Source organism: Stenella coeruleoalba (genome assembly GCF_951394435.1).
Source record: "Stenella coeruleoalba genome assembly, chromosome: 17".
Taxonomy (NCBI): domain Eukaryota; kingdom Metazoa; phylum Chordata; class Mammalia; order Artiodactyla; family Delphinidae; genus Stenella; species Stenella coeruleoalba.
The window spans coordinates 35359440-35386019 of NC_137163.1; the positions used below are offsets into that span (position 1 = coordinate 35359440).

The 26580-nt window shown below is 41.0% G+C and overlaps 1 long non-coding RNA gene across 1 annotated transcript; it reads left to right on the forward strand.

The window, feature by feature from the left end:
- On the forward strand, positions 1-26254 carry LOC307176162. Its single transcript, XR_013824632.1, has 5 exons — positions 1-1765; positions 5953-6066; positions 21097-21183; positions 25679-25881; positions 26024-26254. It is a non-coding gene; the product is annotated as an uncharacterized lncRNA (long non-coding RNA).
- Positions 26255-26580: the final 326 nt, after the last annotated feature.

The following is a 26580-nucleotide window of genomic DNA, read 5'->3' on the forward strand; positions in this document are numbered from 1 at the left end:
GATTTCTCCTCTCTTCCTCTCTCATCTCCTCTGCATTCTTCCCCACACAGCCCCAGGGCCCTTCTGACTGAACTCGAATTCTCCTATCAGCTCTTCAGCCTTGAGTGCAATCAAATGGGGTTGGACTAAGTTAAACTTGAAATATCATGAGAAGAGATACACATTAAGTCTTATCAGTCATTTGCATTTTGATAAAAAGTAGTTGATAGTATCTCTTTTCCACTTTCCCACAGGGCAGGTTTTAAGAAAAGGGAAAAGAGCAAATGGGTCATGGACACTGAGGGGGAATAAGGGTCATGGAAGACTCTAGAGTCCAAGTGCCTACATCACAGTCTAGCCAAAAGCAGGGTCAATAAGGATTCCTATTTCCAGTTCTGCCACATCCCTTTGGCCCCACGTGGTGTCCAAAGGCAAACAGCTCACTCCTCTCATCACTAAGACATGGGAGGGAGAAAAAGTAAATGGATTGCAAGTGGGGAGCCAAAAAGAGATCAAGTCAATAGTTTGGGGTGAGGTGCGATTCCTTAAGTTTAACCTTATTTTCTTGTTCGTACCCCAGTGCAAGTTCAAGTCTTCGACTGATCTTTGTTTTCAGAGTTACAGGAGCCAAGTGATGTACAACAAAGGCACAATGATTCCTGGAGTGAGATGGGGAAGGAACCCAATGGCCATCATCTTGGGACATTGAGTCTGATTTTTGATTAAAAACTTGACCCAGAGATTTCTGAAATGTGAGTGGAAAAATAGCCATTTCAAGACTGCAAGCAGTTTTCAGTCTTATGAGCAAGGACATCTATAAGGGCCAGTCAGGACCAGCTGTATAATGTGTGGGGCCCAGTGCAAGGTGAAAATGCAAGACCCTTGTTCATAAATTTGTAAAAATTCCAAAATGGTGACAGCAGAGCACTAAAACAAACACCCCTTCTAAGCATGGGCCCCTGTGGAATTGCACAGGGTGCAGCCACATGAAACTGGCCAGGGGGCCATTTAATTACTCAAATGTGGAGTGTGGAACCGCTTCTCACATGGAAATGGTTGAAACATGACTCCAAGGAGCATAACTGCTGTTTAAAAAACATGACTTTCATAAAGACAAGAATCTGGACTGTTTGGCTTATTACCATATCAGTGAATACAGAGCAGCTGCTCACTAAATATTTGCTGGGGGAAAAATATGAATAAACAAGCATAAAATAACGTGTGCAGTAGGAAGCTGTGTCGTTACAGACTTGTGTCTGCTTCCAAGTTTTCTCTGTAGTGACCAAGAGACACATGAAAAGATGCCCAACATCACCAATTATTAGAGAAATGCAAATCAAAACTCCAATGAGGAATCACCTCACACTGGTCAGAATGGCCATCACCAAGAAATCTACAAAAAATCAATGCCGGAGAGGGTGTGGAGAAAATGGAACCCTCTTGCACTGTTGGTGGGAGTGTAAATTGGTACAGCCACTATGGAGAACAGTATGGAGGTTCCTTAAAAAACTAAAAATAGAGCTACCATATGACCCAGCAATCCCACTACTGGGCATATACCCAGAGAAAACCGTAATTCAAAAAGACACATGCACCCAATATTCACTGCAGCACTATTTACAATAGCCAGGTCATGCATGGAAGCAACCTACGTGTCCATTGGCAGATGAATGGTTAAAGAAGATGTGGTACCTATACAAAGGAATATTACTCAGCCACAAAAAGGAACAAAATTGGGTCATTTACAGAGACGTGGATGGACCTGGAGACAGTCATACAAAGTGAAGTAAGTCAGAAAGAGAAAAACAAATGTAGTATATTAACGCATATGTGTGGAATCTAGAAAAATGGTACAGATGAACCTGTTTGCAAGGTAGAAATAGAGACACAGATATAGAGAACAAATGTATGGACACCAAGGGGGGAAAGGGGGAGTGGGATGAATTGGGAGATGGGGATTTACATATATACACTAATATGTATAAAATAGATAACTAATGAGAACCTGCTGTATAGCTTAGTGCTCTGTGGTGACCTAAATGGGAAGGAAATCCAAAAAAGAGGGGATATGTGTATACATATGGCTGATTCACTTCACTGTACAGTAGAAACTAACTCAACATTGTAAAACAACTATACCCCAATTAAAACAAAAGTTTTCTCTGTAGGAAACTGACCCTTAAGTGCAGGTAAACCATTGCCTGTGCTTATGAAAACATGAATATTCTTTAGGAAGCATTTACTCAAGAAAACCAAGGGGCTGTTCACATTAAAGGGCTTGAGAGAATCTGAGCACATATGATACCCTAGAGTTGAGAGGACTGAGTGTAGCCCCAGTTGGGAGCAGGCCCTTCTTATCACTCCTGAAAGGAACCCAGAGCCTTTCTTTAACCTCAACTGTTAGAAGCATCAGGAGTGTGTCTTGAGGCATTAGTACAAGCCGTGGGCTTAAGACGATGGGCACCGCCGTCAGACTAGCTTCATTATTACCTTATTGGGCAAGTTACTTAATCTTTCTGTGTCTTAGTTTTCTCATCTATAAAATGGAGGGATAATATAGTATCTGCCTCACAGGGCTGTTTAAAGGATCAAAGGAGTTTTATGTGTCACGCCCTTAGAACAGTACCTGGAACATGGTGAGTGCTTTATAAGTATTTGCTGCTTATTATAACCCTCTTTGGAAGGACACCATTGCCTGTGGCAATAATGAGGCCCCTTCAAGCACCTTCCCAGACAGTAAGCGTTGATGAAGGGAACAGGAACAGAAGAGAAGGAAAAGACTGGATGCTGCCAATCAACAAGTGTGTGAGCACTTCCATGCCTCTTCCCTGACCTTAGCAAATTGCCCAAAATAGCCAAGGAAAGGAGGGTTCTTTACTTGGTGGGGCCTTGGGGTGAGAGGGTATTGGGGGTTGACAGCCTGCAGGCACAGGAACTTCAGGCACCGATGCTATGATGTGACTTGACACTACTTTTATTAGAGGCAGAGTTGCACAGTGGCATCAACACATCTTGATGGACATAAGCAAGGGTTCTAGAGTCAGACTGAATTCAAGTCCTGGTCTATCATGTGGTCAAAGCTAATCTAATGGTGTAATTAGAACTCAACCATGAGTGATAATCTTTCTAAAAGGGCAAAGTTGAACTGGGGATTCTAAGTCCTCCTAATTTCTCACGGAAGACCAAATCTATGTTTGAATAACCAAAAAGTCTGCTAGCCTAATAGGCACCTACGTGCTAGTCAGGAAAAGTCTTCATTTCTTGAGCCTGACAAGGCTCATGCTGGACTTTACTCCCAATTCCCCCTCTTTCCAGGAGCCCTTGTTCAGCACCTAACCTTAACGCATATAATCTGAGCACAGTTAACCAATGTAGTTAATATTTTAATTTGAAGGAAAAAAAACTTGGAAGAAAAATGTCATTTAATTAAAAAATAATAAAGTCTATGAATTTTACATAAATTTTTGCAAATATTCAAGATCAGGAAGACTGAATCCTGAAAGCCAGGGCCAGTCTTACTCTTGTAAGAGAATTAGGATCCTAAGCAGAAAACAAGATATATGATCATTCTTAGACGGAAGTGTTAGTAAATGGTTTGCCAAACAGAGATTGGAATTGAAAACTAATGGTTACTCTCACCGCCATATACGAAGCGTAGCAATAGTAATAAAACAATTTTCCTCATGAATTCTTTAAGCAAAAAATCCTAAGAGTAATTTGAGAAAGTTGTATAGTAAATTATCTCTGCCTTTTTGAAATAGGGAGAAAGCAGATACATTAAAATATCCTCTACGTGTAATTTACATATAGCTGCAAGGTATAATGAAGTCAGTAGTAAGAGATGTGAAACCCTTGGATTAGGAGAGAAGAAATGATTTAAAATGTTAACAGTTACCACCGATTTTGTGTATTTTCCTGGCTTGTATTCTCCCGTGATCTCTAGAACAGTCCTGTCAAGAATGCTTCCCAAGACTGGGGATTTCTTTCCCTGGTGGTATGGAAGGATGAGGGCTGGACTGAGTGAGGGTATGGGAGTGTCAGTTTGCACTTTACCACCAATCAGCTGGACTGCATGAAATGACCTTCTTTTCATTCTCCATCTGGGAAACTCCTACTCATCTTTCAAAACTCAGCTCAGGTGCTACTTCCTCTCGGAAGCCTTCAAGGACACCCCTAGGGAGAGTCTCTGGGTGCTTATACACTTTGCTCAGTCTCTTTTAGAGTATTTTTTGCTGTTTCATAATTTTGGTTTACCATACATGGTTTACTGACTAAAATATAACTTTCTCAAAGGCAGGCAACGTGACCTGCTATCTTTAATTCTTGGGCACGTAGCACGGTATTTGACTAAATAAATGATTAATTGAATTAATGTCCCTAGGTACCTCATGCAAACTCTCTGGTACTGCATTTTCTTCATCTGTAAAAGGAAGGCATCCATCTGTTTTCTCAAGTTCCCATCCAGTTCAAATGCTCCTTGAATGTATAATATTTAGTTACAGATATTCCATCCAGATCTTTTCTAGGGGTAGGGCAGACAGAGTTACCTCTGGGATTCTGCTATCTCCTCTTTGAACCCTCTCCATGCATCCGATTCCCCTGCACATCCTGGATATGACTCTTTTCCACAGGCCCTTGCACTCAGCTACTTGTCAGTAGTGTCAAGGTTAAGAGCACAGATCCTGGAGACAGACTGTCTGAATACAAATACTGGCTCTAGCACTTATTAGCTATATGACCTTGGGAATGTTATTTAACCTCTCAATTCCCTAATTTTCAAATAGGGACGATGATGGTGATGATGATAATGATGGTGATAATAAATTGCGTCTACCCCATAGGGTGTCTAAGACAGGTTCTGATCAATCAGAATGAATGCCAGCCTTCCTGGACATAGGACTCTACCCCACCCCATGCTGAGTGTGTTGTGGTTGTTGACTGTTTCAGAGAATGGGAAAAATAAGGTTTTAGTAAAAGATACTACAATAGATATTTTCAATAGGCAAAGGGGGAGGCATAATCCAGGTCAAGTCCAGGTCCTAGAAGGCTCACCCCAAGACAGGTTTCCAAGCTCTGTTGATTTCACAGGCAATAAATAATGAGACCAGGCTGTGGAACTTACTCTTCCTCTGTCTACTTTTTATCAGAAAATAATATTAGGTGGTTTCTCAAGAGTTATGTTTCTCTGATCATATCTGCAACTTAAGAAACTGTTATTTTTAATAATAGTAATTAATAGTAGAATAACACTTTATTTTTTTTCATAAGATTCTCACAATCCTGTGAGATGGGTAAAGAAGTTATTATCTGCTCTTTTAAAAGAGTGATCACTAATCTATTGTATTTAGGAGTGTTAAACATGTAAGATTTTTGGCAATGCTTTGGAAACTTACATGGACATTGATGAATCAGCAGAGTAACTCAGATTTTCTCCATCAATTTCCTGGAATCTAATTGTAAATCTTGGATGATTTTAGAGTCTAAGTATAATAACTTATATTAAATGGATCCATAGCTTAGAAATTGTTGCTGTCACAAATAATATATTACTTCACTTACTCCAAGAATACAAGGTAAGTAACTTTTTAAATTCACAGAGCAAACTAGAAATAGACATGCCAAATTCATAGATTAGGTATAAAATTATGTAACAGCATACCTTTGAAATGCAAATCTATCAGGAGCTCTATAGACCACCTCTCCTTTATGGAAATGAACATGGTGTTTGGTCACAAATTAAAATTCCACTTGACAGAATACATGGTGCAGAATGAATAATCTTCACTCAAGCAATTCACAATTAATACTCCTAATCCTCTCTCACTGTTCATTATATTAATACAGACTTGACTTTTAAGGGAATGCTTGACAACGGTTAAAACTAATGCCTTAAAATGTAAGCTTGGGTATAGATACAGATCTATGGAATAGATATTAATATATAATAGCTGGATCTTCTGTATTGAATTCTAGATGGGTATTTGTTTGCTGGTAATCTTATTTGACAAGTCCAGAGAAAAAGAATTATATCAGCTCCTCACTAAATGCAATTCCGGTGATGCTTTCTTATTCCTGAGAGCAAGTGTGGTAAGCAATCTTTTTTTATTGAACAGATTGATGGAATAATATTTTGGAAAAATTATAGGGAGTAAACAGATGGGAAATGGGAGAAAAGCCACATGGGTAAGAAAAATCATGAGTTTTCACTATATAACTATAAAATATAAAGGACAATTCTTTTGGGAACTCCATAGGTCACTTGATTCAACAACAGTGATATATTTTCGTTTCAGCAAAGCTTCTAAACTTTGGGAGTACGGGAGTTTTATGACATATGGCTCTCAGCACCAGCTGTGACAGAGAAAAAGGCCTGTTGATAGAATAATTCTGATTAAGATAATAAGATCCTTGGCTGGCCACATTTAATAGCCTCACAGGAAATTTTAGGGTGGAAGTCAGCCAACAAGCCCATCTTCATTTGCCCTTTCCTTTGAGTTGGCATAAACAGTAGACACTTACTTATTTCTTTGAAAAATTAACTCCTTAAAAAATTTTTAATGGAGTCATTTCACATGGTAGTCCAGCCTATATTTTAAATTAGGTAAAAGCTTTAAAATAACTCCCTATCTTACTGGCTTCCTACATCCCCTTCTTGTCCTCATTATGTCATCCTGGGCATTGTGTCATGACTACGAAAGGTGGAGGGAACATTCAAGAACTGGAACCATTTGAGATGGGAGTGCAGGAAGGAAATGCCCCATAAGGAACTCTGAATCCATGTAGAGAAGTATCTTAAATGGCTAGGATTAGACCACAGATGATTTTTTTTTAATTAAGTAATTTACTTTTGGCTGCGTTGGGTCTTCATTGCTGCTCGCAGGCTTTCTCCTGTTGTGGCGAGCAGGGGCTGGGCTGCTCTTAATTGATGTGCACACGCTGCTCATTGCAGTGGCTTCTCTTGTCGCGGAGCATAGGCTCTAGGCACACGGGCTTCAGTAATTGTGGCGTGTGGGCTCAGTAGCTGTGGTTCGCGGGCTCTAGAGCACAGGCTCAGTAGTTGCGGCGCGCGGGCTTAGTTGCTCTGCGGCATGCTCTGGTCTTCCCGGACCAGAGCTCGAACCCGTGTACCCTGCATTGGCAGGCAGATTCTTTTTTTTTTTTTTTTTTGTGGTACGCGGGCCTCTCACTGCTGTGCCCTCTCCCGCCGCGGAGCACAGGCTCCGGACGCGCAGGCTCAGTGGCCATGGCTCACGGGCCCAGCTGCTCCGAGGCATGTGGGATCCTCCCGGACCGGGGCATGAACCCGTGTCCCCTGCATCGGCAGGCGGACTCCCAACCACTGTGCCACCAGGGAAGGCCCGCACAGATGATTTCTAGTTAAGGGTGCTATGGATTGAAGCATTGTGCCGTCTCCAAATCCATGTGTTGAAATCCCAACCCCCAAGAGGATGGTATTAGGAGGTGGAGACTTTGGGAGATGATTAGGCCATGTGGTTTGAGTCCTCATAAATGGGATTATCACCTTTATAAAAGAAGCCAAGAAAGTACCCTTGCCCCTTCCTCCATGTAAGGTTACAGGGAAAAGGCAGCCCTTAATGAGACAACAAGCTCTTACCAGACACCAAATCTGCCAGCACTGTGATCTTAGACTTCCCAGCCTCTAGAATGATGAGATATAAATGTTTGTTGCTTAAAAGCCATCAAGTTTATGGCATTTTTGTTATAGCAGTCCAAATGGACTAAGACAGGGAATTTGGCATAATCAGATTTGTGCTTTAAAAAAATCACTCTGGTGACAATATGGAGGACAGATTGGAAGGGAAAGACATTGGACTTTGTGATATTACTTGGAAGATTCTAGAAATAGGCTGAGGGGAGAAATGCTGAGAAACTGAACTAAGACAGTGACTCTGGGAATAGAAAGGAGAAAACAGATTCAAGACTAGTCATCAGGTCTTGTCCTTTCTCTCTCTGAAGTACCTCTACCAGTTTAGTCAAATGTCTCAATAATGCCCTTTAGAGCATCTTGCTTTCCTCCAGTCCAGGATCACGTATTGTATTTGGTTGCTGTCTCTTTAGTCTCCTTTAATGGGGAAACATTCATCAGTTTTCCATTATCTTTCATGACACTGACATTATTAAAAAGTACAGGTCAGTTCTTTTATGGACCGTTCCTTAGTTTTGGTTTGTCTGGTGCTTGCTCATGATTCGATTCAGGCTACGCACTTCCAGCTGGAATACCACATATGCAATGTCATGTCCTTCACAGGGTCACATCTGGAGGCCACATGATGTCTGCCTGCTCCTCATTGGTTATATTCATCTTGATCACCCGGTCAGGGTGTTGTCTGGTTACTCCATTGTACAGTTACTGTCTCCCTTTTTGACCAATAAGCAATCCGTGGGGAAATACTTTATTACCATATAAATGTTCAGCTCTGTGGCAGACGTCCCTCCCTGGATTGAGCATTCTCTTTTTTTTTTAATTAATTAATTAATTAAATTTTGGCTGCATTGGGTCTTCATTGCTGCGCGCGGGCTTTCTCTAGTTGCAGCGAGCGGGGGCTACTCTTCATTGTGGTGCACAGGCTTCTCATTGCAGTGGCTTCTCTTGCTGCGGAGCAGGGGCTTGAGGTGTGCGGGCTTCAGTAGTTGTGGCACGCAGGCTCAGTAGTTGTGGCGCACAGGCTTAGTTGCTCCGCGGCATGTGGGATCTTCCCCGACGAGGGCTCAAACCCATGTCCCCTGTATTGGCAGGTGGATTCTTAACCACTGTACCACCAGGGAAGTCCGATTGAACATTCTCTGATGATTCCTGTCCAGATGAATTTTTACCATGTTGGTTGAAAAATGGTCATTTTTCCAGAAGCTCCTTTTTTAACTAGACATAGTGTTGCCTGAAATCTATATATATGTATATGAAATATATATGTGATATATAGTTGTGCTTTTGTGGCTAAATTCTCATGGAACTGTTCTGTGGGACTTCCGGGAAGTCTCCTTAAAAGCACAGGGGTCGGGGGTGAGAGGGTGGCAGGTGTTTATCTCCCTCCCTCCTCCTTCCTGCTGCCTATAACACAAACATGATAGCTGGAGATCTGTCAGTCAACTTAGACCACCTTGTATCTTGCAAATAAAATCCTCAAACAGGATTTTGAGGATTTTGAGGATGCCATAACATCCTCAAAGAAAAGAAATTGGGTCCCTGTTGACACTGTGAAACTTCCAACCAGCCCTGGACTGCCTACGTCCAGACTTCTATCTTGTTTAAGCCACTATTTTGGGGATCTCTCTTACAGATGAACAAAAGCTTCTAGCTAGATACATACTTAGTAGTTGAATCTTTGAGAAAGTATGGGCAGCTTTCTCGGTAGAGCATGAAGTAAGAAGAGAGAAGGGTTAAGGATTAGGGCCCTGAAGAATACTGAATAGTAAAGGAGCCAGTGTAGAAATCTGTGAAAAAATCAAATATCAGGACAGAGTGGTGCTTCCAAAATCAAGGGAATAAAGAGGTTGAAGGGAGAATGGCATGAACAGTTCAAATATCGTAAGAGTTCAAATGAGATAAAACTGAAGAGCCTCCACTGAGTTTGGCCATTACAGGTCTTTGGTCACTTACCAAGAAGACTTTTATTAAAATGCTCATTTTCAGTGGTTTCCAGGAAAAACATTTTACAAAAATGAATAAGAAAATTCTCTGCCCTTAGGAGCTTACTGTCTAGAAGGAAAACAGAAATTCATAATCACAATATATAGCATATTATAGGACTTAAAAATCGGTACATGATAGGAGCCGTGAAAAAAGGAACTAATTTCAGCTTGATGTACTAATTGGAGGATATAAGGTTTGAGCTGAACCTTGAAAGATGATTGGAATTCCCCCCATGAAAAGGACATTCGAGACTAAGAAAACAGAAAAAGCAAAGATTTAGAAGTTATAAAGTATAGGATTTACTCTTGAAACATCTCACTTTTCTGGTGGTGGTAGGATAGGGTTTTAGAGACTTGGGTGTAAGGTGATAGGGCTTCAGAGGTGGGCTGGGGCCTCACTGTGGAAGGCTGCATAAAACAGCAGAGAGGACGGACTTTCTTCTGTAAGCACTGGGGAGCTACCACAGGTTCTTAAGGGGCAAGTGATTACTATAAATGTTTTATAAGGATGTGACTAGAGGCCAGGTATCGGGGGAAGAAATTAGTGATGGGGATTACTTAGAAGATTTTGCCATGGTTGTGGCTAAATAGCATGAGCATAAATATGGGCAATGGCAGTAGGAAGGAAAGGAAGAGGATGAATTCAAGAACCATTGCAGAGGGTGGTGAAGGGAAAGTGTCCTGAAAATATTATTACCATAGGATTCCTGTCTTTGTAAAGCACTACCCCTAAACCAGGCTTGGGAGACCTAAACAAACCATGGAGTGATTCCTGCTGCTGTTGGTGTAGGCTTCCTCCCTAATGCCAGCTGGAGTAGCCTTCTGCTAACTATGACAGTGAAGAGCGGTCTGTGGTCATCAGAAGTCATTATTCTTTAGAATACCCATCTAACAAAAGCTTGCCACCACTTATTAAGTACCTAAGTGACAGTCACTGCATGAGCGCTTTGTGTATTTTACCTAGAGATCTTTACATCAATACAGTAAGGAATAATTTTCCCATTTATCAGGTGTGGAAAATGAAGCCCATTGAAGGGAGAGAACTTGCCCAGGGTCACTCAGGACTTTCCAAGTCCAAGGCACTTAGCCTGATGGAGATGATGACCAAAATGCACAAAATCCTTTGAACCTTTACTAAAACATTTGCCTTTTCAGGATAGCTAAATTTCTGTCTTTTCCCTTTACTTAAAAAAAAAAATCCTCCTATCTAATCTCTTGTCTTTCTTACTAATATACATCCAAATACATTGCAAGTATTTCTGAAAAAATGATTTCAACATTAGGCCTTCCATGTACTTGACTTTCTTTTTTTTTTTTTTTGCGGTACGCGGGCCTCTCACTGCTGTGGCCTCTCCCATTGCGGAGCACAGGCTCCGGACGCGCAGGCTCAGCGGCCATGGCTCACGGGCCCAGCCGCTCCGCGGCATGTGGGATCTTCCCGGACCGGGGCACGAACCCGTGTCCCCTGCATCGGCAGGCGGACTCCCAACCACTGCGCCACTAGGGAAGCCCTACCTGACTTTCTTGACTTCAATCCACAGTCATATATTAGATGATGCTCCTAAGTTTCCTCCATGTGCTGAACTTGGATTCTTTGTGTTCCAGCTAACAAATGATTATTTAAGGTCGGAGAGGGAAGTTGGCTGGTAGGCAACAGTCTGCCTCACACTGTTTGGATAAATATTTGAATAGTTTACTGCATTTTGCCTTTATTAAAAGAGTATAAAATATAGATAAAAGTGTTGATAATAGGAATAAGAAGCATTGGTCTTATAAATTTAATACAACCATGACAGTCAGAAAGGAGCAAATCTTCATCCTCCTCAGATGCTTTTTAGACTTCAACTGATTAATTTTTTATCCAGTTGTGATAGAAGAATGCAAAATTGAGAATATGAGTAAAGTGCTAGAACCACATTATCAGAGATTACATCTACACACACACACAGGAATAAAATCCTCCCTTAAAATATATAATTCTATTATTTAGCTTTCACACATTTTACTCTAATTCACATTTTCACAAACTCATATATGAAAAGGGGACTCTCTGCTTCTCTTTATATTCGTAGTTCTTAAATCTTGTGGGCTTTTTAAAATAACTTTTCTCGTTTCTTCCTAACACCCACCTTCTTTTACCCTTAAGAGAAGTCTAATGCTGCCGTTTCCCTATGTTTGGCTCGAACTTTTCCTCTCTGTTCTGAACTGCAACCCTCACACCTTCATTCCTTTCTATCAGTTGCACTTGCTTTCCTTTCCCCTAAAATGTTTCCTAAATGTCTGGATGATTTTTCTTCCCAAAGTGATCCTAAGTGCCTTTAAGCAAAGAAATTAGGAATACAGTCAACATAAAGAAGTAAGAACTAGAAATAGAAATAACTGATGTATTAGCAGCTTCTTAGTGTTTTATTCCATGTGGATTATTTCTTGATTGTGCACTTCAGACCACAAGAACTATTAGAATTCCTCTGCTTGGCACAGTCTTGAGGATCCTGTTATAAGCACCAAATGTAATATTAAGAAATGAAATTTAGTGAATAGTGCACACAGAGGACCTAAATTCCAATCTAATGTCTGCCTTTTGTATAATAATTAACCCCACAAAATCTTGCTCATTTTAGACTTAGTAGAAGGAAAAACAAATCTAAATTCATGAAGAATGTGAATCAGGGACTATTTTTAAAAGCCAAATCGTTGTGTTATTTTCCTATACCTAGAGTAACTTGAACTGCTAAGGAGGGTTTTCTAAGCTTTGCCTACTCTAATGATTGAATAACACTTTGGGTAGTTAGTAGGATCAATTTAAATATAAATAGCAAATGCATGTATTGCCTTAAAAACCTTTCTTCTTTTAAGTAGGCTAGCATCGTAACCACACAATCACTGTCTCACTTAGGGGACTAATTTGCTGTTGGGATAGCACTGAGAGTTAGTCCCTCCGTGAATGGTTTCGTTAGAGATTTACATTTTATTTTAATCTCAAGAATGAGGGTTACATCTCTGACAAAATTAGAAAGGGATCCACTGAATGAAATAGCATATGTGATTTCAACTGTGAGGGACAGGGTCAAACATTGTCTTAAGTGGTAACCCCCAGACTATCACTTTGCATTTATCATAAATAATTAGGTGGTAGTTTTGTTATGTCATCAAGTGCATGGGCCTTGGAGTTAGAAAAATAAATCTGGATTATACTGAGAATTTGTGGATTTTGAAACACTTAGATACAGCACTTAACTGATGCCACCCCATGGCCCCCCACCCCCGAAATTCTTAGGGACAAAATAAAGGGACAGCAAAGTGCCATTCAAAACCCACAAGATTTAGAGTAAAATGACCAGTTTGTATCTGGAGCACATAGCACTGTGACTTTAGACAAGTCCTGTAACCTCCCTGAGCCTGTTTCCCAGCTACAAAATGATACTACCACCCTCAGAATGCTGTTTTGAGTATTAAGTTCAATCATGCATAAGAAAGTGCTTGAAAACTGTTTAGTATCATTCAAATGCTAGAGTAAAAATGGAGGAACATTTCATTTGCATTTGATTGTTTTTTTTTGTTTGTTTGTTTGTTTTTGCGGTACGCGGGCCTCTCACTGTTGTGGCCTCTCCCGTTGCGGAGCACAGGCTCCGGACGCACAGGCTCAGCGGCCATGGCTCACGGGCCCAGCCGCTCTGCGGCATGTGGGATCTTCCCGGACCGGGGCACGAACCCGTGTCCCCTGCATCGGCAGGCGGACTCCCAACCACTGCGCCACCAGGGAAGCCCCATTTGATTGTTTTTAAAATGAAACTGTTCTTGTCTTGGCCAGGGAGAAAAATTTCCTCCAACACTTGGCATCTTTTGAAAAACCAATAATAAACTCTTTCACCCATGATTGACTTGTAATCATTTCATACTTTTGTGAAAAGAAAGAAACATGATTTCAAAAGTAGTGATCTTAGACAAATTGTCAAATCGCCCCTACATTTGTGACAACTTTTGGGTCAGGAAAGCATCTCCTTGTAGATGCAATGTGGAGTTTAAAGTGTTTTTTCACAGAAACATCAACAACAACTTTTAGCTACGTTGTTAAAAATTAAATTTTCCTTATGTTTCGTTTAACATGAACTAAAGTTTTACAACGATAATCCAGTAATAGGATCCTGAGAGATGACAGGCAAGCATTGAAGGGAAGAATTGTCTTTAATATATTTTGTATTTATACATGAAGGAAAACCAAGATAGTGACTTTTGACTAGGCTAGATCATCTGACTCCAGATAGTGAAGTAATATCATCAACAATTTGTTTATTGTTAGCAGGACTCTAAGCACTGAATGGAGAATAACAAAGAGGGAATATAAATATGTAATAACACATCACCTATCAGAGTTCAGAAATATAGAAATTTCACTTTGGCTGAAATGCCAATCATTTTCCCCCTGACGAAGTCTCCTCAGAGAGCCTGTTGCTCTCTGACCAGCTAATTTGACCAGGGACAGATACTTGGCCCAAACTGAGTCAATCAGATTTTCAGAGACAGGAAGGCTGAATTGGAGGGTGCTGGCATTGAAGATGCAAGGTCATGATGCAAGGTCATGCATTGCCAAAATTGACAGCATGGCAGCCCAAAGCCGGTGTTATGAAGGAAAAGAAAGTAAAAACTCTACAGAGAAGCAAAATAACTAATTTGCAGAGAAGAACGTGGAGCAGATGTGAAACAGGACAAAGAGATTAGGGAACCAAGTAGCTAGAAGGAGAAAGGGAAAGAGAAAGAGAATGAGAGAGAAGCTCTCTGACCATGCATACTTCCTTCAGTTGGGTTCTGAATAATGTCTTAAAATAAGTCTTCTTTCCTTTCCTTGTATGTTTTGGTTCCTGAGAATCAAGGGATACTTTAATAAGCCATTCACTGATTGGACTAGAGCCAAAAGTAAACAAGAAAGGCATCTGAACAGTCAAATTACATTTCGAAAATACTATCCACTAAAGTTCACGTGACACTAAAAGTCTTTCATTGCTTATTTAATTTCTTATAACAGCTTTATTAAGATATAATTCACATAATATAAAATGCACCCCTCTTTAATTACCTGTTTACTTTAAATTTGTTTTAATTCCACCAAGCTTCCAGATTTCATGTCTAACTCTATGAGTAGCCTTAATAACGAAGAGAGAATGGCTAGTAGAAGCCAGCACACTGCAGCAATAAAGTGAGTTGACGGCCTAGCAGCCAAGGAGGAAATAGAAGAACTATAATTAGGAGAACAATAATTCCAAACGGGGAAAAAGGAGCAATCTGGGGCCACGTAGAGTGTTTTCATCAGGCTTTTCTAGTTCCGAGGAACAGCTCAAGTTACATCTAATATTAGGGGAAGGAGTTGTAAGGAATGAAGAAAACAAGGATCTCAACCCCTCAGGGCCTCGTGGGAACCAACAAGGGCCAAATCACCAAACCTCTGGAACACCAGGCGCTGTAGCAGCGCCAGACCTCAGGAAGACTGGGACTAGGACGCCATCGAGAATCCAAGGTTACCCCGGGACTTCAACATCGCACATCGTCACCTCAGTGATCAGTTATTTACGGCCTCAGCTCTCCCCTCTGGCTGCGCTTAGCAGTGTCTTGCGTCTTCTCTGTCTCCCCTGACCCACTTCCTCAACCCCTCTTAGGAATTTATAAGCTGCCAGCTCTTGACCTATTGCAACCTGCAGACTCATTCTGTTTGGCCGGTGTGGTGCCTTCACGTTTAGAGTTCCAAAGTCTTAGGGTGGGGCATGAACTTGGCCGTCACCCGAATCTTTGCCAAGCCCGGGCTACCTTCGCCACGCCCCCTTCTCTCATTTGCATAGCCCACCCCCGCTGCTGAAGGTCGGAGTTGGTGATTCCTGCTCTCTACCTCTTTTCTACCTCACAGCTTGTGCTTAGCATCAGACTTGCTTCCTCATAACTTTGGCTTATTCTACCCCATTGGCTCTCTGTGTACATGTTTCTAGCTCCCACTGTTCACCAGTAATTCCCAGCTCAAATTCCCCAAAGGGAGAATCCGAACCACACCACCCAGTTGTGGCTAAACTTTTTCCACTGGTCCATGCTGTAGACTGCTGGCCAGCCTAGAGCATGGCTGCTTTAGGACAGGAGTCCACTCTGTGTTATCAGGTGTGGCTGAGGAACTGCAGGGCCTGCGGAGAACAGAACACAGCTGTCTGGGGCTGACACCTCAGCAGTGCCCATGAGCAGCGCAGGTACCTTTAGTTGGGGCTGAGGGAAAGGTGTCTGCAGTAATTGTCCAGCCCAGTGAAGTCTGAGGGACCTAACTAGGCAAAACCTTAAAAAGACTGAGAGAATCAGGTTCCATCTAGCATCCTCAAAGTCTGTGATCCTAACGTGGAGTCTTCAAGAAAAGGTTAAATTGTGTTCAGTGCTCTCTGTCTAAGGAAACAGTGATGTGTATAGTACGCTTTGGAAGAATTTTGAAAGTCATGAAAGTAAAAATAATGGAAGGTATTTAATGTGTATTCAGATATTTGAGAAACCTTGGATGGTAAAAACAAAACAAAAACAACAACAACCAAAAAAACTTCATTTTCCATTGAAATAGGAATTTGTCCTACAAAGTTAAGAACAGAAGCTCGGAACGTTTTCTAATCCTGGCTCTGCCACTTACCAGCTAGCAAAATCTTTAGTAATTCATTTCCTCAACTGCCTCATCTATGAAATGAGGGTAATAACAGTACCTATCTTGTAGAGTTGTCAGATTAAACTAAATATTCCAAATAAAACCTTTAGAATGGGTACCTGGTGCATAGTTAGTGCTAAAAATTTATTATTATTATTGCTGCCATTGTTTTGTTATTATATAAATAAGGGAGTTATGTACTAATACATTAGTAGGATTTTTATAATGGTTGATAACTGTCGAGATTTTCCTCTTTGTACATATATATTCTCTTTAACATTTTGTTCTAGCTCTGTCACACAAATTATGTATTGTATTTCCACATGAAACAAACTGCTTCAGTTGACTTGCTATACTCTATAACAACAGTGTTTTGTTTGAGGGGATCCGAGTTTATTTTAACCCTAGTGCTGGTCTGTCTATCCATTAGCTTATCTTGGTGCCTAGACTGAAAGGCAACCCTGGCAAGGCAACCTTCAGAGCAGGCCCCTACGTGGATAGCTGTCAATTCAAAAGTAAACACCTTTGAAAAACAACAAAGGCTATAGCTGATGCCAAAGGATTTATCTAAAGTCAGTCTCTTTGGCGTCTCTGGCCAGTTCTAGGTTGACTTCCTGCCTGGAAATAAGACAGGAAAGTGCTGGAATGGGTGCACGCCAAAAGGGCTGAGACCTGAAAGAAGTGGCACTCAATGAACCCATTAGAATCAGTGAGGGAGCTTTAGAAAACATATCACTGCTGGTCCCACTTTACACCAATTAAATTCTAAACCTCAGGGGTAGGGCAGGGGATGGGAGAGGGCAAGCAGCCATATTTTTTTAAATTAATTTTTATTGGAGTATAATTGATTTACAATGTTGTGTTAGTTTCTGCTGTACAGCAAAGTGAATCAGTTATACATATACATATATCCACTCTTTTTTAGATTCCTTTTCCATATAGGTCATTACAGAGTTTTGAGCAGAGTTCCCTGCAAGCAGCCATATTTTTAAAGCTCCCCAAATGCTTATAATGTGTAGCCAGGGTTGGAACCCCACTAGGGCTTCTGCTAATTTTCTTCTGCCACTGGGCAGGCCCTCCTCAGAAGAGAGGCTTCTGGGCAAGAACAGAGGAAAGGCGAAAAGAAGACCTTGCCTGAGAACCTGCTCATCATTGCAGCCACTTCAGGCGTTGGCCAGGCCTTACCCTCTGCTCAGCACTGGGTAGAAACCAAGTGGGAGGAGACAAGAAGATTGTGATTAGCGTCACCCGCCTTCACAGAGCTTTCAGAACAGTTGGGGAGTCAATATTAGCACACAAGAAATGGTCGCAGAACTGTGAAGCATTACTTTGTGGCTGTGATTGAAGGGGCATGCTCTGAGAGTTCAGCCAAGGGTGAGGTGAAGGTCAACACGGAGGAGACAGAAACCTCCTGAGGATGAATCAGATCTGGGCACAAAGGGAGCCTGGGGAAGGCAGTTACAAGAACAGTGAACAGAACGAACAAAGAAAGGGTGTGGGGTGGCACAAACAGTGATGAGACCACTCTATCGAGGATGCAGGATATTCCTGGGGAGTAGTAGGAAATGCACTTGGATGATTTAAGTAGACTGGGGCCAAATTTTAGAGGGCTGGTGTATTAGCCTGAGTCATTTAAGTGTCATGAAATAGGAATGCTGTCCTGGGGTCTTCAGTAATAATAGGCAGTGTTTCTGAGTAATCTAACAGAATATTGGAGGAGACTAGAGATAGCAAGACTGAGTAATATTGATTGTTTCAATAATCCCAGTGTGGAAAAGAAAACCCTGAAGGCCTATCGGTTATCATAGAAACAGATGAAGAGTAAATCCTAGAAATAGCTGTACGTTCCTTTTGTATGTGCTTATTTTGATTTTTATCAGATTATATAATATATGCACATTATAAAATTTGAGAAATCACAGAAAAGTAAAAAGGAGAAAAATGCATAATCTCTCTAAATACAAGCAACCACTGCTTTGACATATTTTTTCCAGTTTTTCATATATTTTTATGTGGTTGTGATCTCACTGTCTAAGCAATTTTGTATCCCATCTTTTTTTTTGTTTTTTCTTTTTGCGATACGCGGGCCTCTCACTGTTGTGGCCTCTCCCGCTGCGGAGCACAGGCTCCGCGGCCGCGCAGGCTCCGCGGCCATGGCTCACAGGCCTAGCTGCTCTGCGGCATGTGGGATCTTCCCGGGCCGGGGCACGAACCCATATCCCCTGCATCGGCAGGCAGACTCTCTACCACTGCGCCATCAGAGAAGCCCTGTATCTCATCTTTAATATAATATGTGTGAGAATTTTTCTACATCATTAATAGCTTTAAACTTTATTATTACATTAGCTGTGTTGTCTCTATTGGTATGGATGCACTGTGATTTATTTGTAGGACAATAGATTTCAAATTTCTTTCAGTTCTTCCCCTGTTAAAACAGTGCTGAGGACTTCCCTGGTGGCGTAGTGGTTAAGAATCCGCTTGTCAGTGCAGGACACCTGGGTTCGAGCCCTGGTCCGGGAAGATCCCACATGCCGCGGAGCATCTAAGCCCGTGCGCCACAACTACTGAGCCTGCTCTCAAGAGCCCACGAGCCACAACTACAGAAGCCCGCGCACCTAGAGCCCGTGCTCCGCAACAAGAGAAGCCACCACAATGAGAAGCCCACGCACCACAATGAAGAGTAGCCCCCCGCTGGTCACAACTAGAGAAAGCCCATGCACAGCAACAAAGACCCAACACAGCCAAAAATAAATAAATAAATTTATAAAATAAAAAAAAAAAAAACAGTGCTGAGTAGAAGTATATCTCTATATATTAAATGTGCCCATCTTGGTTGTTATATCCATAAGATAAATTCCTAGATATGCCATTACTGAATAAAATTTTTTTTTAATTTAAAGCTCTTGCTACTTACTGAGAATTTGCATTTCAAAGTATTGAATTAATTTGCACTCCTGCCAACAGAATATAGCAATGCTGTTTTCACTCTAATTATCTTTCCTAATTTGCTAGAGTAAAAAAATGAAATCTAATTTGTATTGTTTTAATTTGTGAGGTCGAGCTTTTTATGTGTCTATTAACCACTTGTATGAATGATTTGTCCATTCTCTTTTCCCATCTAGAAATAGTAAGAACAAACAAATTTTAGAATTAGTAATATACTGAGGATGAAAAAGAGAGAAGATTCAAAGTTCTTGGCCAAAATAAACAAGAGAAAGCAAAAAAATAAATAAACAAAATGAAAGGTCAGATAGCAATCTAGAAAAAAATTGCAACACATATGGCAGAAAAAAGTCTGCTTTCCAAAAAATAGAAAGAGCTTATACCAATCAACAGGTCAACAATCTAATAGAAAAATGGGCAAAGGACATGACAAGTAGTTCTAGAAAAGGAAATACAAGTGGATTTTAAACGCAAACTGATACTCAGCCTCACTCCCAATAAAATATGCAAGTTAAAACGAAAATGAGATGGCATTTTCACTTAGATTTGCAAAGACCAAAATGTTTAATAACAGACTTTCTCAAGGAGTTGTTGGAAAACAGGCACTCATCCATGGTTGATACACTGTTAATTTATGTGATCACTTTGGGGGATAATTAGACAATAGATATCAACGTGGAAAGTAGACATATCCTTTGACCAACAATTCTACTTTTGGAATTTATCCTACAGATAATTCACAATTTGCACAAAATACTATATAACCCAGATAATCATTGCAAATTTGTTTATAGGAGCATAATATTGGAAACAACCTAAGATACGTCAATAGAAGATTATTTAAGTAATGCATGGTGTATCTGTACAGTTGAATATTATGCATCCATTAAAAAGAACAGTGTGCCTTTGTGGGTACTGATATAGCATTTCTCCAAGGTATTTTGTTGAAAAAAAAAGTAAGGTGCAAAGACTACCGCTCTGTAAAAGGGGTGAGGGTGGGCAGGATAGATATTCATTTGCTTGTATGTGCACAAACTTGTTTTGCATTGATACATGAGACACTGACAATAATAGTTGCATGGGGGAGGGGCATTGTGGGAACTGAAGGGCAGAGGTTTACAAAGAGAATTTTCGCTCTATCCTTATGTTCCTTTTGAATTTTGTGTCATATATCTACAATGGGAAAATGTGACTGTTAAGAGTATGGCTTTTCTACATTGTGTAAAACCAAGGTTCAAAAAGGCAGCTGCTTGGATTCTCTCCAAGTTGTGATTTGGAGTAAACTGTATTGTTAACATTCTACCCTGGACTGTAAGCCCAAGTTTGCAGTGGCTCTCAACGTTGACTTCCCTGTTGAATCACCAGCATCTAACCCAGATGAAAGGTGTTTAATAAACATGTCTTAGATGAGTTCCAGGATTCTAATCTAAAGAACAGAAAAATGAAGCTGCCATAGAAAGAAACAGGTCAATGTGAAAGGAAGAGTCAGAGACAAAGGCATTTAGGAGTGTAAAGAAGATACCTTGCAAAAATGTTGCAAGGTTATCAGACTTCAGAAGGAGTGGGTCAGTGCCAGCCTGCTCCTCCTGTACCAGCGCTGTTGTCCACAGCAATGTCAAAGCTGTGGCGAGGAAGCTGGAGAGGTGGGCAGGGCCGAATTGTGACGGACCCTAGACAGGATGCAATGGAGTGAGCAGAATGAATGACAGAAGTCAGAAAGAAATTGAAAGCCCAGACATATTGTTCAGACTACTTTGGCTTCAAGAAACAGATCAAAACCAAAGAGGGACTTTATTGGCTTGTGTAACTGGGAAGTCCAGAGATTTGACAGTATCGGTTAAGATATTCTTTCTTTCTCCACCCAGCACACCCACTTTTCTGTGCTGGATTTATTCTCTTGTAGACTCTTTACATGTGCTGGCTTCTGACAACTCCAGTTTTATAATTAACCGGTAGGTGGTCCCAGTAGTTCCTAACAGTTCTAGTAAAATCTTAGAAATGATACTTATTGGACAACTTGAATCACATGCCCATCCCTGAAATAATCCTGTTCAAACTACTAGAAGACCAGGCAAGTGTCATAGATCACCGCTGAAGGGTTAACACCACTTTAATCTTATGAACCAAGAGGGAGGGAGGGGTAGTCCTCCAAAGAAATCAGGATGCTGTTTCCAAACACAAAGTGCTGAACAAGTAAAAACAATAATAGCACTCCACTCTAAGCAAAAACAAAAGATCAAATGAATATTTTTCCATTCTTTAATAATAAAAATTGGAAAGCATCTTTGGAGGGAGAAAAAGTCAAGATGCTAGAGATGGTGGGAGAAATTGTGGGAGCAAACTCTGGAAGAAATGGGAAGTGAGGGTGTTCAGATGGAAACACTGGTGGTAGTAAATAATTATGGACTCATAGGGCTGGGAAGGATCATGGAGGCCACCTAATGCAGCTCCCTTTCTTCTATTCTGCGAGCCTCCACACATGAATTAGGCTCCCTTACAGGACCATTCGAACTCTACTTGAACATATTCGTAATGGATAGCTCATGATTTCAGAAAGTATTTAATTTCATTGTCATACAGGTTTGATTCTTTAAAATGTCTGCTTTTCATTGAGCTGAAATCTAGTTCTCAGTTTGCCCTCTGGGTTAACAAACCTCAAGGCTACTCTTTTCATCAGACGATCCTTTAAGAGTTGGAAGACACTTACATTCCTTCCCCAGTCTTTTCCCTTTCAGCCAAGCACAACCAGTTCTTTTGACCACATATCAGGCAACGTGGTTTCCAGCTTTTTCTACAGCCTAATTGTCTTTCTCTGGATTCACACTGATTTATATGTGTCTCTCTATGTCTTTATCTTTATTGCCTCCCTTTATCTGGACACTATACTTTACTAATGCAACTTAAGATTTCATTGGCTTTTTTTGCAACACTGCACAAACTCTCCCATTTTGAGCTTGTTACCAGTAAAATCCCCAGGTCTTTTTTCTCGTGAATTGTTGCCAAGTCAGGTTTTGTAACTATGCAAGTGGTATTTTTTTTTGAGCCAGAAGAATGGAACTTCCTAATTTTTTCTTTTCAGTCTCTTCTTGTTGTTTCTTTCAGACTCCACCCTGTTACTTCCCTGCCAAAATGGGACTCTTTATAACCGGGTGGTATAAGGCCTATAGACCTTGCTTCAAAAGAATAACCCTCTGGCGTTCCATTAACCCAACAGGTCTTTTGGCTTATGTGTGGGTCAGTTCTCATGCCTGATTCCTAAATAATCTGATAATCTGGTTTCTATTCTTTGCTGATGCCTTGGTCATATGTTGCACCACTAATAAGTGGGCAGCCTTTCCAGCCCATAGCTTGTGTGTGTGTGTGTGTGTGTGTGTGTGTGTGTGTGTGTGTGTGTAACAGTTGATGAGCTTTGACCTGTGTTTCAGGTCAGTCAGCTTTGTTCCAGCTGTTCTAGATGAGCAGACACCAGTGCCTATAAGCTGTCCCCTCCCCGACACCCATGGCCAATGAAACAGTAGCAGCCAGGTCAGCTCCAGAAAGATTTAGAATTAGTCACATCTGGCCTGTGCTTTAAAGCAGAGTTGTGAGAGGCCTAACTAACCATCACGCTGTAGCCAAACTGTTTGATGAGTCTTTGTTCGACCAAAGTCCCAGATTCCTAGATGTCCCCCCACCCTGCCCCAGTCCTTATTGGAACTAAAGCCCTCTTTACTTTTGCTGTGTCATCTAAGGTTCAGATTCCGTTATGAATCCCTCATCTGGTTCATAGAAGACACTTTTCAAGGAACGATACATCTGCCCCCAGAATTTGGAAAGGCCTCCTTGATCTAAGATTTGCTCACCACTTATTTTCTGAAGAAGCTAATATCTAGAAGGCTTTTCCTACACATCACCCCAGGCCCCCCGGACTAGACCCTTTGCATATAGACCCTCCAAAGTGAGCTAGCATTCACCTTGCTCCTTGGACTTGATGATTTTGACTGCTGACCTACCTCTCCCTGATAGAGGCTAGCTTGCCTCTATCAGGGAGAGGTTTAATTCATCTCCACTGCTTTAATTCATCTCCACGTTTGCTTTAATTCATCTCCACTGCTCTCTCAGCCTCAATACCACCCTCCTATCAGCTTGAGCCTGCTTCTGCACCAGGAGGTGCTAAGTACTTGAGGCTCTGGGAAAGTGCCAATTATGATAACTAAAGAAAATGTGCAACTGTGACACTGAGGGTGTGGTCAAAAGTGGAGCCTCTTCTCTGACCCAAAGAAGGAGGGGGTACATTGTGCCAGGGGTAGATACTAGCTGCCCTTTCATCCTGTCTCCTGTAATGCATGCATTCAAGACCCAGTGCAGTCACCCTTAAAGCAGAAGGACTGAGGTCTCAGACTTTCACTACAGTATAGGATTCACACCTCAAACATTTGAAGGGCCTACCTGTTTGCTAGGATTTAGTTCTCAGTTTTCCCACAAATCTCTATAATAGCTCATTGTCAGACTGTATCAACAGCAATAAAGACATGATATATTTGTGCTTCTGGCTCACATATTCTGTGTCCCTGATGAAGAAATGCTGGCTTGAAGAGCAATGGTAAAGCAAAACCATCAGTGATGCTCTCATCACCTTTCCAAACTTGTTTCGTGTGATGCTCTTTTCGTATTACTTTAAAAAGAGGAACCAGATGTTTTCCTCAGGGGAAATTTCTAACACCTTCTTTCTGAAAAATAAGTCACTGGAATTGAGAGACCATACACTCGGGATTTTCTAGGTTATGACCACAATAAAGTAATGGATGACATCACCTATAGGAGAGAGGTTTTCATGAATCAATGCAGTAAATAGAGTATAAGAAGTAATTACTAAATCTAACAGGAAATTTTCTAGTTCCTAGATACTGGAACAATCTTCCTTACCAATCCAAAATTAGTAGATCAGAAAATTCAAATAATTTTTCTTTATAGTTGCTAGCCAGTCTAAGATTAAAACTGAAAAACCAAGCTTAGATGTGTGTGATTTTTTCAGAGCAAAATAGAAAGTACCTGGAAGGCAATCCAAATAAAATCATTTAAAAAGAAGTAATGCTGACATATCTGCCGAGGAACTGTTCACCAGAATGTTTAGACCAGGTCCAAGAATGTCAATCCCCTGGCTCCTATTCTGATTGTTTTGGGACAGAACACAAATTTCAAAAGGAAAAAACACAAGATAGCATTCAAAGAAACTCTGCCAATCCTGAATTTGAAGATATTAGCAAATGTATTCAGTGTGTTTTCATCAAAGTACAGCTTTGATTTAATACAGACTGTTTAAAGGATTTAAGAGAAATATCATTTATTTCAGAATAAAAACTAATGAGAATGATAGGGAGTAAGGTCTTAGAAGAAGGAAGAAGGGAATGAATTCAAGGACTCATGGGAAAGGATGTAAGATTGGCTCGTCTTCTGAGACAGGAGGAAAAATAAGAAATACTTGAGTAAGAGACAGAGAGAGATGACACAGAGAAAGGGAAGATGAGAGGGTTGATGATTCCCTAAAGGCCTGGATGTTTCCAGTAAAGCAATAAGGGCAGGAAGCTACCTTTTTCCCTCGCTAGACTGTAAGATCTGTTAGGGCAGGGACAGGATCTGTTTTGTCCCCTACCGTATTACCCTGTCACTTAGCACAGTGCATGGCACATTGTTGATTCTCAATTAGTATTCGTTGAATAAAATGAATGAAAGAGTGTGGGCACTAGGGACTTAGAAGAGTGGGACATGCTGGGAATGGCTATGTTAGGAATCAACCAGAAATGAATAATGTGGTTGCTAATCTGAGGTTAGGTGGTATGCATTTAAATTGAATCAGCATTTCTCTGAAATTCAGAAGCAAGAACAGAAAAGCAGACAGACGGGAACTGGCGTAACAAGAGAACAGAATGGAAAAAGGATAAGAGGGTCTAGTATGCCTGCGAGAGTGCTGAAGGTCAGGCTGAAAATGGGGTCAAGGATGGGGACAGACTGAAAGCAACAATAGATTGCCAAGGTCACAAGATTACAAATACTTCTGAGTGCTTTAGGCAAAGAGCCCCTTTAAAACACCAGTGTAGCATATAACTTTGTAACAGGCTGAGCATCCAGTTCAAATTTTTACTCTAAATTCTGTGAATATTCAGACACGAATTGTATCTTATAGCCCAAATTCTTGTAGCCCAGTGTGTTAATTAAATGAATAAAAAAGGGAGGAGAAAAAGAAAGAAGACATGATTGACATGTGTTATGTCTATTAAAATTATGAGCTACTCAGATTTTTTGTGTCTATAAGTGTATAGAAGTATTTGGGGGTGTATGTGTAATACTATTCACAAATACACATTCCATCATAAACATCCCTAGATATTTTCTGCAGTATTGGGGTTGATAGCAATGATTGGAAAATCTGTCAATTAATTGAGTTCTGCTCTATCTTCTGTGTGGTAGGATGGAGCCAAGATCTGGTAAATACTGGGCTTGAAGACCCAGGGGACAGGCTGGAGATTTGGAATTGCTGAGGACAGAGAACCAGAACCAAATTCCTTGTCCAGAGCCCAGTTACTGAAAGGAAAGGGCCTAGAAATGACACAGTTTCACCAGGATCAAAGACCGTGGCACCAGCCAGGTCAAACAGAGGGACAAATTGGCAGGTACCATATAGAAAGTCAAAATCCAGAATTACTATGTATGTGCCTCTTTGGAAGGCCCCAACGTCAAACCCTTTGCTAAAACCCGTCAGCTGTTTAAGTTCTCTGCCTTCAGTATCAAACATATCAATATTTTCCCTTCTAGGATTTTCTATTTAAAAGGTGAATCTTGGGCTTCCCTGATGGCGTAGTGGTTGGGAGTCCGCCTGCCGATGCAGGGGACACGGGTTTGTGCCCTGGTCCGGGAAGATCCCACATGCCGCGGAGCGGCTGGGCCCATGAGCCATGGTCGCTGAGCCTGCGCGTCCGGAGCCTGTGCTCTGCAACGGGAGAGGCCGCAACAGTGAGAGGCCCGTGTACCGCAAAAAAAAAAAAAAAAAAGGTGAATCTTTGGAATTAATTTTCTTATCACCTCTTCTTGAAATGTTATTATAAATTCTTTTAATTTTGTTCATGTCGTTTCTTCTGCAAATACATGTACTCATATACTTAGGATTCTCAGGCTGGAAATCCTTCACTTGTGAAATATCAATGCAAAGGTACATTAGAAGCCTAATTAAGAGAAACAGTGACTCATTGTCAGATGGGAGTGAGGTGGGAGAAGAGAATGAAAGGAACTTCCACTCTCCTCCAGATATCCTAAGTCTTCAAAACTTAGGAAAGTTTTGAATGTTTCAACGTTTCAAGGGAATCCATTGTTCA